This window comes from Mytilus californianus, unplaced genomic scaffold, assembly GCF_021869535.1.
Source record: "Mytilus californianus isolate M0D057914Y unplaced genomic scaffold, xbMytCali1.0.p SCAF_5, whole genome shotgun sequence".
Lineage (NCBI taxonomy): Eukaryota > Metazoa > Mollusca > Bivalvia > Mytilida > Mytilidae > Mytilus > Mytilus californianus.
Genome location: NW_026262701.1, coordinates 28,365,015 through 28,382,438, shown reverse-complemented (window position 1 = coordinate 28,382,438; position 17,424 = coordinate 28,365,015).

Sequence of the window (17,424 nt, the reverse complement as noted above, 5' to 3'; positions counted from 1 at the left end):
TCGATCTGTTTAAGAAATGAAAATAACTGTTTGGTGTTGGGTTTTTTTTTTTTGGCAAATAAGAAAAATGACCGTTTGATTTAAAATTGTTTAAAATTATTTTGAAATAGATTTATGAAAATAATGTATTTACATGTGAAAAGGCTAGACTTTGTGGCGTAGGGATGTGATTGAGTGGTTTTGTTTACAATTATTTCCCATTATTTCGGCAGTGAAAATCTGCAATAATTATTTGTTCATCATGTTGTGTGATTTACACATTATAACAAAACTAGGAATATGACGGATGAATTTAGAGTTAGCTGTTTAATGTCCAGTGGCAACTATTATATGTATTATTAGGAGGACATTAACCCGAATAATTCAGTCGTTATATTCCGCTGATCTACGAAGGCTACATTAACGCCTGAACGTCTTCCTCGATAAAGACCGTCAACCGGAAAATTCACACCGCTATGCAATATGGGAATTTTGATTTAAGTTGGCAGCTAAAGAAGGAGGAGTTCCGGATGTTAATTGTTGTTAAATGATGTAAACTGATGTTAATTGATGTTAATTAATTATTATCGGATTTGTGTTAATTGAACACACGTGTTTAGTAAGACAATTACAAGACAGTTGCGCAGACTCATTATCCTGATCGCCGCCGATTGGCTCTCTCCCACAGAGAGCAGACGACGCGGCCAATGATCATAAGGAGTTCAAGCCCTCGTGTGGGAGAAAATCGGACACGGAAAGGGCTTGAATTATTCGAGTTAGGAGGACATTTAAAATGTTATAAATATGAACAAGGACATCCTTTGTTATGCAAACATGTGTATCACGGCATAAGCGATGACCTATAGACCGTGTGTATCATGATTATGTATATTTAGGGTGGCCGGTTTGCTCCGAATAAAGGAGGTATAGATACAGGAAAATAAAGAAAAAAAATATATAACTAGAATAGAGTATAACGGGAAAAATAAAGAACAGAGAAAAATGGTATAAGAAAATTAAAGAATAGAGGGTCTAGTTTTTTTGCCGGACAATTGTTGATGATAGTTTAGAGTCAAGTGCATTTATAGTTAAAATAATACACAATCGTATGTACATTGGTAGGGATTTAGTTTAGGGTTGATGAGGCACATAACGAGTAATTGTTTTTATTTGAAATTTCTCGAATATTTGTTTTTTTTCGACTGATTTGATAGATGAATAAAAAAAATCTATAATCTAAACAAATTGGTTTAATTACGATATATGGATACAACTGCTATTCAGTCATTTTTAAAATACATGCAAAAACAGAGAATACATAAAAATATTTAACAAACCTTTTGGACAAAAGGTCAACCTTAAGACCCCGAATATACTTTTGTAAGATCATTAGATTAATTCCGAATTCCATCTTAAATCAATTGTTCATTTAGGTAAAAAAAAAATGTTAATACCTTAGGCTATTTTCAAAAAATGTTAACTGAATACCCTGCAGACTGCAGTTTACTCGCACATTCACCAAGTAAGTATTTCTACGGCTAACAAAATTCATAATCGTATCTTTTAATTTGTTTAAATTTATTTCAGTGTTTATTTTCTAAACTTTTTATGTAAATAATTTTGGATCAACATCGAGTCAGATCAAATTATAATTTATTAAATTATTAATTAAAAACTGAAACATGCATCCAATCTGAATTTTACGCCTATTATCACCTATATAAAAAGATTTAACAGAACACCATTCATGTTTTATATTAAAAAAAAACCATATACGCTAAACGAAACTATGCACGCTAAAAAACGATGTACGCTAAACGATACGATATACGCTAAACAAAACGATGTACGCCAATACGCTAAACGATACGGTATACGCGTAATGAAACGATGTACGCAAAACCATACGATGTACGATAAAAGGGCGCTTATGTTATCGTTTACTGTATGGTTTATGGTATATGGTTTCGTTCGTACATCATTCGTTCAGCGTCCGTACAACGTTCGGTCAGCGTTTCGTTTGCATTCGTACACCGTTCGGGAAGCGTACGTACATCGTTCGGGCATCGTCCGTACATGATTCGGTCATCGTTCGTATTGTTAACTTTTACGTTACACGGACTGTATACATTTTAAGCTAAAATAGATCAGACGCAACTTAAGAAAGATTTACGTCCACTTTTGTGCATTGTTACGGACTCATAATAGTGACGTTACGTTACCATTGACCTTATTAGTTACATTCATCCATGATTATCACAAAGACGTGAAACCGGTTGGAGAAAAATGTAGTGAATTAAAGGACTTTAAGCGCATTTTGAACTTTAAATTTATACATATGAATATATATAAAGGCCATACAATTTACCTCAATTTCGGATAGACTCTTGAATTTGAAAGAATCGAAATAGGATGAACGGATCATATAAACCCGAAGGCAAATATAATACAAACCTAAACGAAAACAAATATATAAACAACGTTCAAACCTATGATTGCGTTGGATAAAAACCGCAATTTTTATACGTGTGCATGCAAAACAAATTTCTTGGTAGAGGGGTCTGAATACAGCACAAACAACATTTTCCAAAAGACCAAAAAAGTGAAAAAGTATAATCTATATTTATATTTTACTTGTATAAATAAGTCTAAAATGAAAACAACGTTCAAACCTATGATTGCGTTGGATAAAAACCGCAATTTTTATACGTGTACATGCAAAACAAATTACTTGGTAGGGGGGTCTAAATACAGCACAAACAACATTTTCCAAAAGACCAAAAAAGTGAAAAAGTATATTTTAACAAAACGCATTTGACTAGCAGGTCGAACAACGGATGTTCTTAAACCCTGCTGACTGCCATTGGCGATTGCCAAATAAACGGATCACCAGATGTAACAAAATGGATCTTAACTATTAATTTAATACCAAACAGAAAACAATAAACTTGTGGAAAAGATGGTATACCGTAAACAAAAGGTGCAAAAATTAGTACACCATATCCGGATTTCGACAATTAATGTCTCTTCAGTGATGTTAGGAATCGAAACGGTATTTGGGAGACCGTATAATTTACCTCAATTTAGGATAGACTCTAGAATTTTGAAGAGTCGAAATAGGATGAACGGATCATATAAACCCGAAGGCAAATATAATACAAGCCCAAACGAAAAAATATAAACAAGTCTAATTGAAAACAACGTTCAAACCTATGATTGCGTTGGATAAAAACGGCAATTTTTATACGTGTGCATTCAAAACAAATTTCTTGGTAGAGGGGTCCAATTACAGCACAAACAACATTTTCCAAAAAAACAAAAAAGTGAAAAAGTATATTTTCACAAAACGAATTTGACTAGCAGGTCGAACAACGGATGTTCTCAAACCCTGCTGACTGCCATTGGCGATTGCCAAATAAACGTATCACAGTTGTAACAAAATGGATCTTAATTATTAATTTAATACCAATCAGAAAACAATAAACTTGCGGAAAAGATGGTATACCGCAAACAAAAGGTGCAAAAATTAGTACACCATATCCGGATTTCGACAATTAATGTCTCTTCAGTGATGTTAGGAATCGAAACGGTATTTGGAAGACCGTTTAATTTATCTCAATTTAAGAAAGACTCTTGAATTTTGAGGAGTCGAAATAGGATGAACGGATCATATAAACCCGAAGGCAAATATAATACAAGCCCAAACGAAAAAATATAAACAAGTCTAAATTGAAAACAACGTTCAAACCTTTGATTGCGTTGGATAAAAACCGCAATTTTTATACGTGTGCATGCAAAACAAATTTCTTGGTAGAGGGGTCTAAATACAGCACAAACAACATTTTTCAAAAGACCAAAAAAGTGAAAAAGTATATTTTAACAAAACGCATTTGACTAACAGGTCGAACAACAAATGTTATTAAACCCTGCTGACTGCCATTGGCGATTGCCAAATAAACGGACCACAGTTGTAACAAAATGGATCTTAATTATTAATTTAATACCAAATATATATATATTGTATCGTAGAATATTAAGAGTCTGAACTTTTTTTTTCGGTTAATCACATTGTTTCTGGCTGATTCTGATATGGACAGAGTTCTTAATTTTCAAAAGCAACTTCATCAAACATAATGTGTCCGTTAGTTTTGGCAACGTGCGATTTGTTCATGGTAGATGGTTTAAACAGGTAAAAGTTTTGCGCATCTTTAATTCAGACCGGCTGACCTGAATCTTCACATTATAAATAAACTGTCAAATTAATATTGTCCGTGTCTGCATTCACTTCTGATTGGTGTTTTTTTAAAAGCATATAAGATATATAAGAGTCTTTACACCTTCTGGTTCTTGAAACATTTTAAGAGCAATATTATTGAACCAAATATTTAGTTTTAAAACATTTATCGCTTTGACGATCATATTTTCCAAATAAAGCTATATCAGTAGAAAGGCGTTGCAGTATGTTAAAAAAGTTACATGAGCGTATATGGAGAAATAGAAGTTATATCATATTTTGAAACGCAAAGTAAGAAGCTATACTTCTCGCCAAAACCTGTTAATAAGCATAAAGTTAATAAGTTCAAATTATGGTCAACCGCCTTCATGTTTTTGACGTGTTACAAAAACAGGCAAAAAATTATTATTTTACAATAATCATGATAATACATGTAAACTTTAAATGACAAATGAATGTAAATCCGATTTAAATGATCATACATGTAGTTCACACGTGCCTTTACAACTTCGTGTTTCAATTTTTTATTTAGCCGTCAGCGTGTATGCGTTTGCTTAGATTTCTGTAACAGTAATCGATGTTAAAACTCATAAATCCATTCTTTGAAACAAATCAAGGTACCAAACAAAAACTGAGGGAATCGCATGACATAAAAAAGGAGCTAGAGCTGATGCGTCGGTAGGGTAAGCGTCTCATGCTGTGCATGCATCACCTGCCTGGCAAATTCCCACTCGATAAAATATTCTCACAATCGGGAATAGAACACAATCGATAACTAACAGATGTGACGTTTTTTATGGTTTCTTAAAATGTAATATCAATATAAAACATGAGGCTGGTTAGTTGGGGCACAGGTTCATTGCATAACCAATTCCTCAAGGTGACACCAAAACTTCTGTTGTGTCGATTGCAGTCGAACTTCCCCGTAACTCTATTGGATTTTTTTTGTGTTATGAGCAGACCCCTGTTAATGTCATAAGTCCATAAAAATTTGACATGCACATGCGTATGCATTTTTTTATCTATATAAACGCAAAACGGTGTGGCAGTGGGAATGTTACCGCTGATAAATAGAAAAGTTGAAATAATATATTTTGTCATAAACTGTTGATAGTTTGAGATGGTACATCTGTCAGTGTCAATATCGAAGAAATTTCAAGATATGATTTAGATCGTTTTGTTTTGCTAGTTCAAACTAATTTGGATATATCAGATGCAAGCACTCATGGTTATATATGTTATATATTGACAGGTCGTCATCAATATTTCTGAAGGAAAAACTAAGAACTTAACACGCTGTTTTTGTCTTTAAGAAGGTTCTATATGATTTCTCCTTCATGATTGTATAAAAAAGTCGACAAGAAGGGGAGCATTATGTGTACTGTTTGTTTAAATATCAATCTGCCAAAGTGAACAAAAATGTGTTCGATCAAAAAATCAATTATTTTGGTAATATCATCTTTGGTGTATTTGTTGTTTGAATCGGTGTGGTTCTTCACAAAGTATTATTTTTCAAGACCTTAAACAGGGAATTTGTATTTTCGTTTCCCATTTTTGTAGAAAAGACCCAGTTTGATAAGACAATGTAGTCGATGTTTTGATTGGGCAATAAAAATAAGTAGTGTGAAGGGTAAAATTGTTTAGTTTGTGGTTGGAGTTTTGTAGTCGATATTTACTGTGGACAGAAGGGTAGGATGAACTTTACAGAGATGTTTAGAAGAACATATTCACGACCAAGCTGTATGTAATTCTGTATAAGGATCCTTGCGATGTTTAGGTATCCAGTATAAAGACGGGAGATAGTAAAAGGAAATATCTTAAGCCAACACGGCATTTGTTAATATGAGGCAGACAATAACAAGATAAAATTAAAATAGAATAATACATTATAGCAAATTTGTTAATCATAATTATCCGATAGAATTTTTAGGTACATGCCCTTCCCATATTACATGAATTTAACACTACAATCAATGAAGATAGCCACCTTTAATAGATCATGACACATTATCTTACATGTAAATTATAATTTGTAGCTCCAAGAAGTGTGTTAAGCGTATTTAGATTAGAACAAAATCGCCAAAGATAAAAAAGAGGCGAAAAATACTAGTACCAAAGAGACATTCTAACTCATAAGTCGAAAATAAACTGACAACGCCATGGCTAAAAAAGAAAGAGACCAACACACAAACAATAGTACACAAAACACAACATAGAAAACTAAAGACTGAGCAACACGGACCCGACTAAAAACTAGGGGTGATCTCAGGTCTTCCGGAAGGGTAAGCAGATCCTGCTCCACATGTGGCACTCTCACAGAGCATTCATGTAAATTTTTGTTCCATCTGACTAACAGGTTTCTGAAAAAAAATTTAATATGCAAAAGCATATATCTGAACACTGATACTAAAACATAAACACTCATCTGATGGGTGAACGAGATAAACAGTAGTTACAAAAAGGACGAAAGTAAAAAGAAAAGAAAAAAAAAGGATGTCAAGTTAAGTAATCATGCAATTATGTCGTTTATCAAAGCTATATTTTTTCGCCTTACACTATGAATAAACAGTAGGTTCACAGTCTGGTCACCCGCCTTCATTCTTTATCACTTTATCTAATATCTGATAATAATAAACATATGGCCTTTAAAAGTCACAGAAATCCTTAACGAATTTAATAGACTGCAAAAATACAGACATAGCAGCTGATCCTGTAATCAGAGTTGACTTTTAACAAGTTTATGTATTATTTTTCTCACTTTTGGTTATATATTTTCATGAGTTTAAACAACGTTTGATTTTCGAAGTTCTGACTTTTGGATGAAAGTGTATTCAGTAATTACAGTATTAAAATGGTGGTGATTTAGTATTTTTTAGTTTGAGTTTAATTATTGTAGAGAAAGGTTACAATTCCAATTATTTTCAAAAATGTTTGATGTGTGTTTTAAAAGCATTTGGTGTCAAGATGTCTTTCGAAATGCATTACTAGATGCCATATAACATTTGAGGGTTTCTGAGCACCAAGGAGAGGAATTTATATGAGTAGTAATCCACATTTTTTCCAATCCTATGATGATATAGTATTTTGTATACGCATAAATCTACTATGACTATCACTTATCTGATATTACTATTACGTTTAAAGATTTGGATTTTAACGATCATTTTAAAGAGAAATCGAGGTGGGATTATCGAATGAACTTCATTAGCATGAATATAAGAAGATGCAGTGTACACGTCAACGAAACAACATCTAACTACATAAATAACAAACAAAAATAGTGCTGCTACAGTCTTCAACAATAGATAAGTTTTAATACAATATGTAATTCCACGATAGACTCTAAAATGCGAATAAATTAAATATAATCTATCATTTATATATCATATACAATAAATTCTTCATATGATACACCAACATAATGTATACGACACAAGACAGTTCTTGTCGAGGTTTCTAACCTAAGACAGACACATTACTATATATCCTTTTAGATCAAAACCAATCCCACTTTTTTAAGAAAATTTTAGTTTTATTATTCTCTATATAGATATCGGATAAAAACTTGATTGCGGATAAGAATGTGTCGGTTAATTTAGCGTTAATGTAGCCTAAAGAAAACGTTTATCTCACACTATCGCATATCGCTTCACCATTGCTTTTAGTCTTTTTTTTTGTAACGATAAAGCTTACATCAAAGTGTTACCGTGATTTGTTGCTGTACATGTAGATATCGGTCAACTGATTTCACGATTTGCTAATAAGGGGAAGATTATACCAAGGGAGCTATCAACAACCACAAGTCAAATTAAAACAGACATTATGATAAAAGAAAGTTGAGCAGAAATTTCAAAAACTCTAACGTGATGGTATTAAGTTTGCGCCTATTTTTAACAGTTGTTGTTGCACTCATTTATTTAAGAAACAGATAAAATTTTCCATGCTGTATTTGTTTTGTAGTTGTTTTTTTATTTAATAAAAGTTCCACACATTTATCGAGAAATTGGTTTGAAGTACCTACGCATTGCACCTATACTAAACTACAAGACCGTTACATTCGAATTAGTGATTTTTTGTCTTATTTCTCCACATTTGTTTAGATAATGTGACAACATAAAATTGAAAATGGAAATTGGGAATGTGTCAAAGAGACGACAACCCGACCAAAGAGCAGAAAACAGTCCATTATTGATATTCATGTTGTATGAAATGAATGTCTTTGACATATCTTGATTTTTCCTTTTTACAAAAGTCAACGTTTTGTGGACGTCGCATGCAACGTTTCCGTATTTTACATTTTTCACAGGCGACTTCCGGTCAACGCCAAGTTTGGGTCAATTGTAATTGAGTGAAATACATTACCTACATATTGAAAGCGCATTTCATGACTTAATAATATAATAAACCTAAGGTTTTTAATTGCCTCAGGCGAAATTGACATTTGACCTTTCATTTCTTAATGTTTTGTTTTTCAATTATTTGGTGGTGTTAAGCATAGCTGATGAAGCAATGATAACATACGTTTACACACTTAATGTTTACATATAAAAAATCTGAACTGTTTTAAACGACTTGCCTACAGGGTAGTATCATTGGATGCTGTTAGAATTTGTTGAAATACTTATTGGTAAAAACTTACGTTTTAATTGGTATCTTTCCATACATTTTCTTATAAAAAATACCTATATGGCTATTCATGACCAATAAGTGTGGACTATAAATGTAGAAATAAACTTCTGGCAGGCCTTGGGAGTAATAAAAACCAAATAAATAGGCCGGGTTTTAAAAAAAATTAATTTATTCAAGGTGTTTTCCCTTAATTGTTTCAATGCTTTTGATATTACTCTTTTCTCTTTTTTTTAAAGATGCAAGATATCCTACTATCAAAGTGAAATAATACTAAATATATAGATCATGAACATATAGATTTGTCAGTTATAATTCCAATACGATATGAAGATATTACATGAATCCATTCATCACACCCTTAAAAGTTGTTATTTTTACAATTAAAACTTATCAAATTTAATCGACATAACATAAAGCACAGCCATAAACGCTTCCTACAAAACACTTTTAAACTGAAAAAAAATATCAGTGATTTTTTGATATGAGGGAAGGTGTCGTCTAGAAAATAATATAAACAAGTGAACTGCATTTTTTTTCAAATATAACATTATACTTTTCTTTTTAATCAAATGCTTGTTTTCAGATTACCAAAGATTGTGTGGCACATAGAACTATCCCTTTAATAAAAGATGTTCTAAACTGTAACATTCAAAATATCAACCAATGTGTAAAATCGCATGCACTCTAAACGTAGCGTGACTGGGTGCAAATCCTGTGCGACAGGGAAAAGGACACAAAATGTGAATTTTGAAATCAGACGACAATTCTGGTGTCTGAATAGACCCAAACAAAGACATATCGTATGGCTAAAACAATTTATGATTGCAACCATCACACTAATGCACTGTCGATTTCAGTCGTTCCTTTTCCTTAAGAATAAGGAGCATGCCACTGTTTTTGTAATGAAGTTCGTACTATTTAGACATGCAAACACCAACAAAAACAGTTTTACTGCAAGTCGATTATTTCCCCATCAATGAGATGTTCCCATTAGGTTTTCTTTTTTCTATGACAAGAATTAAATCCAATGAAAATACCAGCCAGTTACAGGTAATACGGTTTCCGATAACTTGATAATTTGTGGATTGTTTTTTACTTTGACATGCATCATCTCTATATATATTCGATGATTTATTTGTACATTTTGAAAAAAAAATTAGTTTTCTGTCACCTAGCCCTAAACCCTGTTAAAGGATTGTATATACGAATACTGACGTGTGCCTCATGTTGATATTGGAATGCTTATATCTCCGATCACCTGTGTTCACTCCCTGTTTTCTGTGTAATATGTGTAGACTTTTGTTTGTCTTTTTTGTTTTTCGTCTTAAGTATGTTGTCTTTGTTAGATATATGGTTTTTGAATACCCTTCAATAACAATGCTGATAACGAACCTTATTACATGAAATTAATATTAATAATAATGATACTAACCTTCACCAAAGACAAAATAACAACTGAGAAAAAGCAAGCAGTCAATAATTTACGTAAGTCATCAGAACTTGCATAAGCTGAAACCTTTTTGTAAACATATTTATCATGTAAAACATATGCTACAAAGACATTACAGACGTATAAGACACCTCTCAATCCTACAAAATGTTTTTCAAATGGGGCGCTATGAATATATCAATTAGTCAAATGGAAAATCGTATAATTTCCAGCTATTTATTGCATTATATCTATGTACTAAAATTTGCTATTTATTAAAAGATTATTCTTTAAGTTATAATATTTCCAGTACACTTTAAAAAGGCACTGGTCATTTATGTTTGAAGATCCGTTTACTAAAGTTCTTAAAAGGGTCCACAGATGTGTCCCTTGCTACGGTTTAGTAGTAAAAATTTCCGTTTTTGTTTGCTTTTGCTTAATTGGCCATGTGTGTTTTTTTTTAAATTGTTGTATTATGTTAGCAAAAAATCACTCAACAATACGAATTCAACTCAAATCAAAATTGTTTGGTAAACATTAATAGGACAATCACCAATTAACACAAGTTAACCAAACATGACATTTAGAAATATTTGAACAGCCGTTAACTACACTTAAAACAGTTCATTGGAAGATACCAATACCTTGATGATAAATATTTCGTATCAACTTCACAAATAAAACATGACGGTCTTGAAGTATAGATTATAGGTACTGACAAGGTTGTTTATCATCTAAATTACGTGTTAAGTCCCCCTTTTGTCCTTGTATATGTTTAACCTTTACTGTTTATCCATATTTGATTATATACTTATGACGTCGATCGGTACTTATACATACTGCCATTTTGTTATTGTGTTATGGTCAATTTTGAGTTCTTGTCTTTCATTTTTGCTTATGTACTTTGTCTATATGTGTTTCTTTGTTGAACCAGTTATTTGTTTTTATTGTGATTAAGATTATTATACAATGATGACTGCTATACCTCAATTTTTGACGTTTTTACCTATTATGTCTGTTTGTTTTGCTATCACATTGTTGTCAATATAATGGAATTCTATGCGACTGTCATTCAAGTGAGAGGTTTATCTCGCTATAAAACCAGGTTTAATCCACCATTTTCTACACAAGGAAATGCCTGTACCAAGTCAGGAATTTGACAGTTGTTTTCCATTCATTAGATGTGTTTGAGCTTTTGACTTGCCATTTTATAAAGGACTTTCCGTTTTGAAGTTCCCTTGGAGTTCGGTATTTTTGTTATTTTACTTTTTATTGCGAGATCTAAATTGTCCAGAATCTAAACAAGTTGAACAGTTAACATCAAATATCTGACAAAACTATTGAATCACTCGTACACACAATCATGAATTGCTTCAACACACCAAATTTTTAATTGGGGATTAAAACGACAAATTGTTTCATGTTGATCCTTCCACAGGAATACTGTACACATGATTCTTCATAAGCATAAGCACTAAATATTAAAAGGAATAATGATAAAATTCAGGGATTTAGCTTAAAAGCTTTGGTAATATCATTACTGATCTTCTTTAAAAAGGGCAGCAAATAAAATCGGGTATTCAGAAGATATTAGTGGAAGAAAACCAAGACAAAAATAAATAAGACGAACAGACAAAAACTGTCTACAAATCAACACTGAAAACCAACAATTTAGCGACACGAATCCCACAAAAAAAATTATGGGTGACTTAGGTGATGCAGATGGAGCACCTATTCCTACTTTACTAGCTTTAGGGACTCCTGTCATGTTACTCCTCTTGACATACATTGATGAGTCATAACCTGTAATTACGCATCATACAATAAAAAACAAGGTTTTTATTTTTGTTTCGGAAGCAATTGTCTCGCCTTAAAGAAGCATGATCTGATCTACTGACCAATCATGACTCTAAAGTAAAATAAGTGTGAATACGTTAATGATTTTTTAATGCAGTTATCCTTGGTTTTAAGGTTGCTGTTTCATCGACGTTCATTTGATATCTCATTTAGTCTTATGGCATTTCGTGTTTCTGGATTTTTATTCTATGAGTAATGCTTTGTTACCTTTTAAGTTATTTGATATTATGTTTGGTCGTAGTTTGTTTGGGGTTCTTTGAACTATGAATATTGATAACCTCTCCGTATCAACTTTACATAACAATTTCAGAGGTTAATGAGTTTCCACAATTTTAATTCTTGACCTCTATATTCAGGGTCGAATTTTAAAACAGAACGATATACGATATGAACGATGATAGGACAAGTCGACCAGCTCGGAAAATACCTCTTATAAATCATATCCATTTATAATTACGGTTGTGTTTCGGGTTTCGTAGTCGACCACGTGACCTACCTCCAACGATTTATCCTTAACCTAATGACGTGACATCACAAACATTGCTATTTTATAAAGTATCAAGCATATGATGCATCGAAACTTCAACGCAATGGAAATTTGTTTCAAATGAATGAAATGAGAAAGAGCCAAATGTCTTAGATTTTTCAAATGATTCAATCGCTACGTTTTCTAAAGGAAATGCACGTTCACAACGTTTACTTAATAACATTTGATAACATAATTTGTGTTTTATTGTGGCTTCTGGGCATGCATTTGTTGCCTGTGGTATATTATCTCTGTTTGTATTCATTGCATAGAAACTTCAAATGTACAATCAAAATTTAATCATTTGATGTCTTAGACTTGTTACATATAATTAGTTATTGCCACTGAATAGAAAAATGTGTAATGAATTAAATGAAAAAAAATCTATATTTATTATTTTCTTAATAACATTTTCTCTACGGCATCAACAAGTGTAATGAAAAAAAAATATAATGAACAAAATACCTATTGCAATGTAGTCACATTCAGTATATTTTCAACAGACAAGAGGAGGAAATAATAATCATTTTAAAATCGTAATATTTTGCTTTTGGAAAGTAGTAGGTATGATAAGAGCCCGGACTTTGGAAGAAAGTGAAATAATTCAAGCCATTCAACATAATGCTTATTTTATTGATAAATGAACAAGTTGATATAATCTGGACTCCAAAAAGTCACGTGTGCTCTCAATAAGATGTTATTAAATGATCCAAATTGCTATATTTGATATAAAAGCCAATATTAAAACACAGTTGTGTACACAATAGATATAAGTTGAGGCCTTTCCAAAGAAAGATATTTGACACAGATAAACATCTTTGCAAAATATATTTAAAAAAAAATCTTTTTGAGTAAAACCTTGGCTCCTCTTTAAATATTCAAAACAAGATCTCAAAATGAGGCTTTGTTAGCAACATTTGCAGTTTTGCAATAAATACAAGAAGACTGAAGCCCAATGCCAAAACGTGAGACAGAGTTCAAAATACAAATACTGATATTTGACAGATTGATGACATTTGAATGATGGATTTATAATACATTTTGATTTACAAATTTAAGGGGCCTAAAATGCCTTTAATATACCTTTTCCTTAAACATTTTGATAGATCGTGTTGCAAAAACTATTTTCGTAACCAATGTAAACACTATATAGAAGTGGTATGAGTACCAATGAGACAACTCTCCATCCAAGTCACAATTTGTAAAAGTAAACAATAATAGGTCAACGTTCGGCCTTCAACACGGAGCCTTGGCTCACATCGAACAGCAAGATATAAAGGGCCCCAAAAATGACTAGTGTTAAACCATTCAAATAGGAAAACCAACGGTCTAATCTATATAAAAAACGAGAAACGAGAAACACTTATGAACCACATCAACAAACACCAACCACTGAAAATCAGGTTCCTGATTTAGGACAGGTGCAAACAAATGCAGCGGGTTGAAACGTTTTAATAGGCACCAACCTTCACCCTACCTACCCTACCTGAAACAGTAGTGTAACATCACAACATAGAAAGACACACTATAAAATATCAATTGAAATGGCTTACCTCAATCAAAAGACATATTGACAGAAACAAGTGAACATACACTGAACGAATAAATTTGATCTATGACACAATATAAATAAAAAAATAATAAAACAAGGGGGTTAGATGTAAAACAATATCAAAAAGACAAAATGCCGCCGAATAAAATAACGTACACAGGTAAATAAAAATAATTTTGTTGTAAGGTATACATGGAGTACGGAAATAATTTTTACAAAATAAATAATTTTGTTGTTCCTAGTACGAGAAAAAAAGTGAAAATTTATCGTCATACTAAACACTTATCAAAGGTGGTATATATTAAAAATAGTGAGACTAGATATAACACTGAATAAGTAAACATTAAATAACAAAAATACATTACAAATTGTATCAACAGGTCAAATTAACACGAAAGTACGATTTGAGAGTACTCGCAGTTACTGAAAGCTAGTATAAAGCCAAAAACAATTAATAATAAAAAATCATGCATTAGAGACTAAAATCAACTAAAACACATCACAGGAATTTAGTGTTTTAACGTCATGGACAGTCAAAGAAGACATGACTTGTGCATTGCCAAAATAAAAGTATCGACAGGCAGTTGGATAGTTAGGAGTTAACCTGTTAATAAATAGGTATAATGTAATATAAAGATAGAGTAATCTCTATATAGAAAATGAACGTGGATGTGTATTTATACATCCCCCATCCCATAAAAAAAAAACAGTTTGAAAAGAATACAAATTTAGTTATTTTTTAATTTGCTGATGACAAAATCGATATTTGTGCTAATGTAAACTATATTCAAAGATTTAATTAAAACAATGGTAAGATAACTATGTCGATTTCACAGTTATATATTCATGTGCGATTCATATAAACGAAATCATGTTGTCTCAAGAAAGTTGAAATTGAAAAAATAAATGATTGGGGTGAAAACTATTAGACAGATTAAATCCATTATGCTAGATGTTTTGATATGTTAACTGGACCGCCGATGCCGACTAACAAACTTAACATAAAAGCCCTTAAAACTTTTATTCAGTTTTTGAATAATCGGTCTAGTTTACACATAGATAACATCTAGGAAAAATGTGTTTAATCCTATAATATCTCAAATTCTGTCACCTAGAATAATAGTGTATATGTTTAAGACCATTTCTGTCTGTTTTATAGAGTATCTTATATAGTATCGCTGAATTACAGAAAACAAACATCATCCATCTTTAGTTATGTCACATTCCACACATAAAGGTACATGTAACTATATCCCAAAATTCAATTTCAAAATAAAATGATAAGTGAACTTCGTCTTTGTTAAACGAAGTTATATACCAAATTTCGTATGGTCTTTTAAACTTCGTTTTTCTTTTTCAGTCATGGATAATTATAATAAATAATAATATTACCGAATTAAATGTGATGCAAAACCCAATTCCAAAAAACTTATTTCAAAGCATTTGTGCTCGAAAAAAAAGGAGGAAATTCAAACTTTTCGAAAGTTGAAGAACAATAAAAAAAAAAAAAAAAAAAACGTACATGATGCAACAACAGCACAGGAACACTTTAGCACGGGAGGATGACATTTTATATACTAATTGTACATTTTTATGTGAATAAACCCATATGTTTCTATTAATATAGAAATAATATGACGCCAGTTCAAATGTACCGGTTACCAGGCTGAAAACAGATACCCTTTGGAACTTGCAATCCACAAGCAAATGTTATTAATTATAATTGTATACACCAGATTCGCGTATCGTCTATATAAGACTCATCAATGGCGCTCGAATTAAAACTATTAGAAGGCCAACTCAAATAAGAAGTTGTAGAGCTTTAAACAGCGACAAATTGCGAAAAGTTGTGTCAAATACGGTGAACGCAATCTATACGTGGGGTAGAAAAACCGAATGGTGGACTAACTTACAAGCCTGTTATCTTTTATGGGTTTTATATCAAGATAGTATTGAATTCAAGTTTACACTATAACTTCCAAACATCTGTAACACAATATTTGTACCATTATTATAAAATACGGTTTCTGTAGATCAAAATTTGAACCAATATTTTGATAATGAGAACATTAATTTGTTTACCCCTTAGAATTCTCGAAAACAAAAACATTACGTGTGTTGCAAAAAAATATGTTAAAGTCTTGGGAAGCAGCTAAGGATAGAGAGACATGCATCTCAGAAAAAAATTACATATCAACACATATTAATTCATGTTTTTTAAAAGCTAACCAAAATTTATAGATTGTAAATTCATAAAACATATCTTTTTCAAACTAAATATAATTTAATAATTTATATTTTTAAGATTTTATTTCATATACTATAGAGTTTATCCTCAATTCAATAATGATACTAAATTATTGATATCATAAACAACTTTCCCACATAAAGGAAAAAAACGATTGCCAGTTGTAAAAACAAAATAACGGACTCCGACCAACCGGTGATTGGATGCTTAACTTAATTCCTAAAGCAGTATAGACTCCATAGAGACTGTCCAAAACAGAGATATTTAAATAATAAACTCATTATAGATACCAGGATTAAAATTTTACGTAGACGCATGTTTCGTCTTCAAAAGACTCACAGTTAAGCTCGAATAAAAAAAGATAAAAAGGCCTAATGAAGTACCAAGTTGAAGAGCATTGAAGGCCCGACATTTCGAAAAATGTCCAAAACGAAAATCAACCATTAAACTAGTATTCAACAGAGAACGGTTAATTGAATAAATTGACCTATTCAACATCGATTATATGGAACGATGATTTTTTCTTTATCAGACGACAAACCAGGCAACGATAGTTCTAAAAGTATACAAGCCAAAGATGTTTCAGCTCATATTAGGGCGTATATTTATGTCTGAGCTACTATTAATTAATCAGTTCATGAAAATAAATATTAAACTTGTAGTATACATATATATCTTCAAAAAAATAACTAATTATTTGATAAGAAAACTCTGCAACTTAAATGATTTGGTTTCAGAATCAAGTAAAGTTCACGGAAGTTGGTTTACTTTCTGATGTCATAACAAAAACTTATTCATCATTAAAATATGCTACGATATTATAACATATAAATTGTCATGTAAGATCAACTATGTTTAAGGTAAGTAAAATGTAAACGACAACCTTATGTCCTTACAATCTATATTAATTCAGAAGTTACTATATTTAGTGGATTTTACCGGATGTAGTCGGCGGGAGGAAAGAGTACTT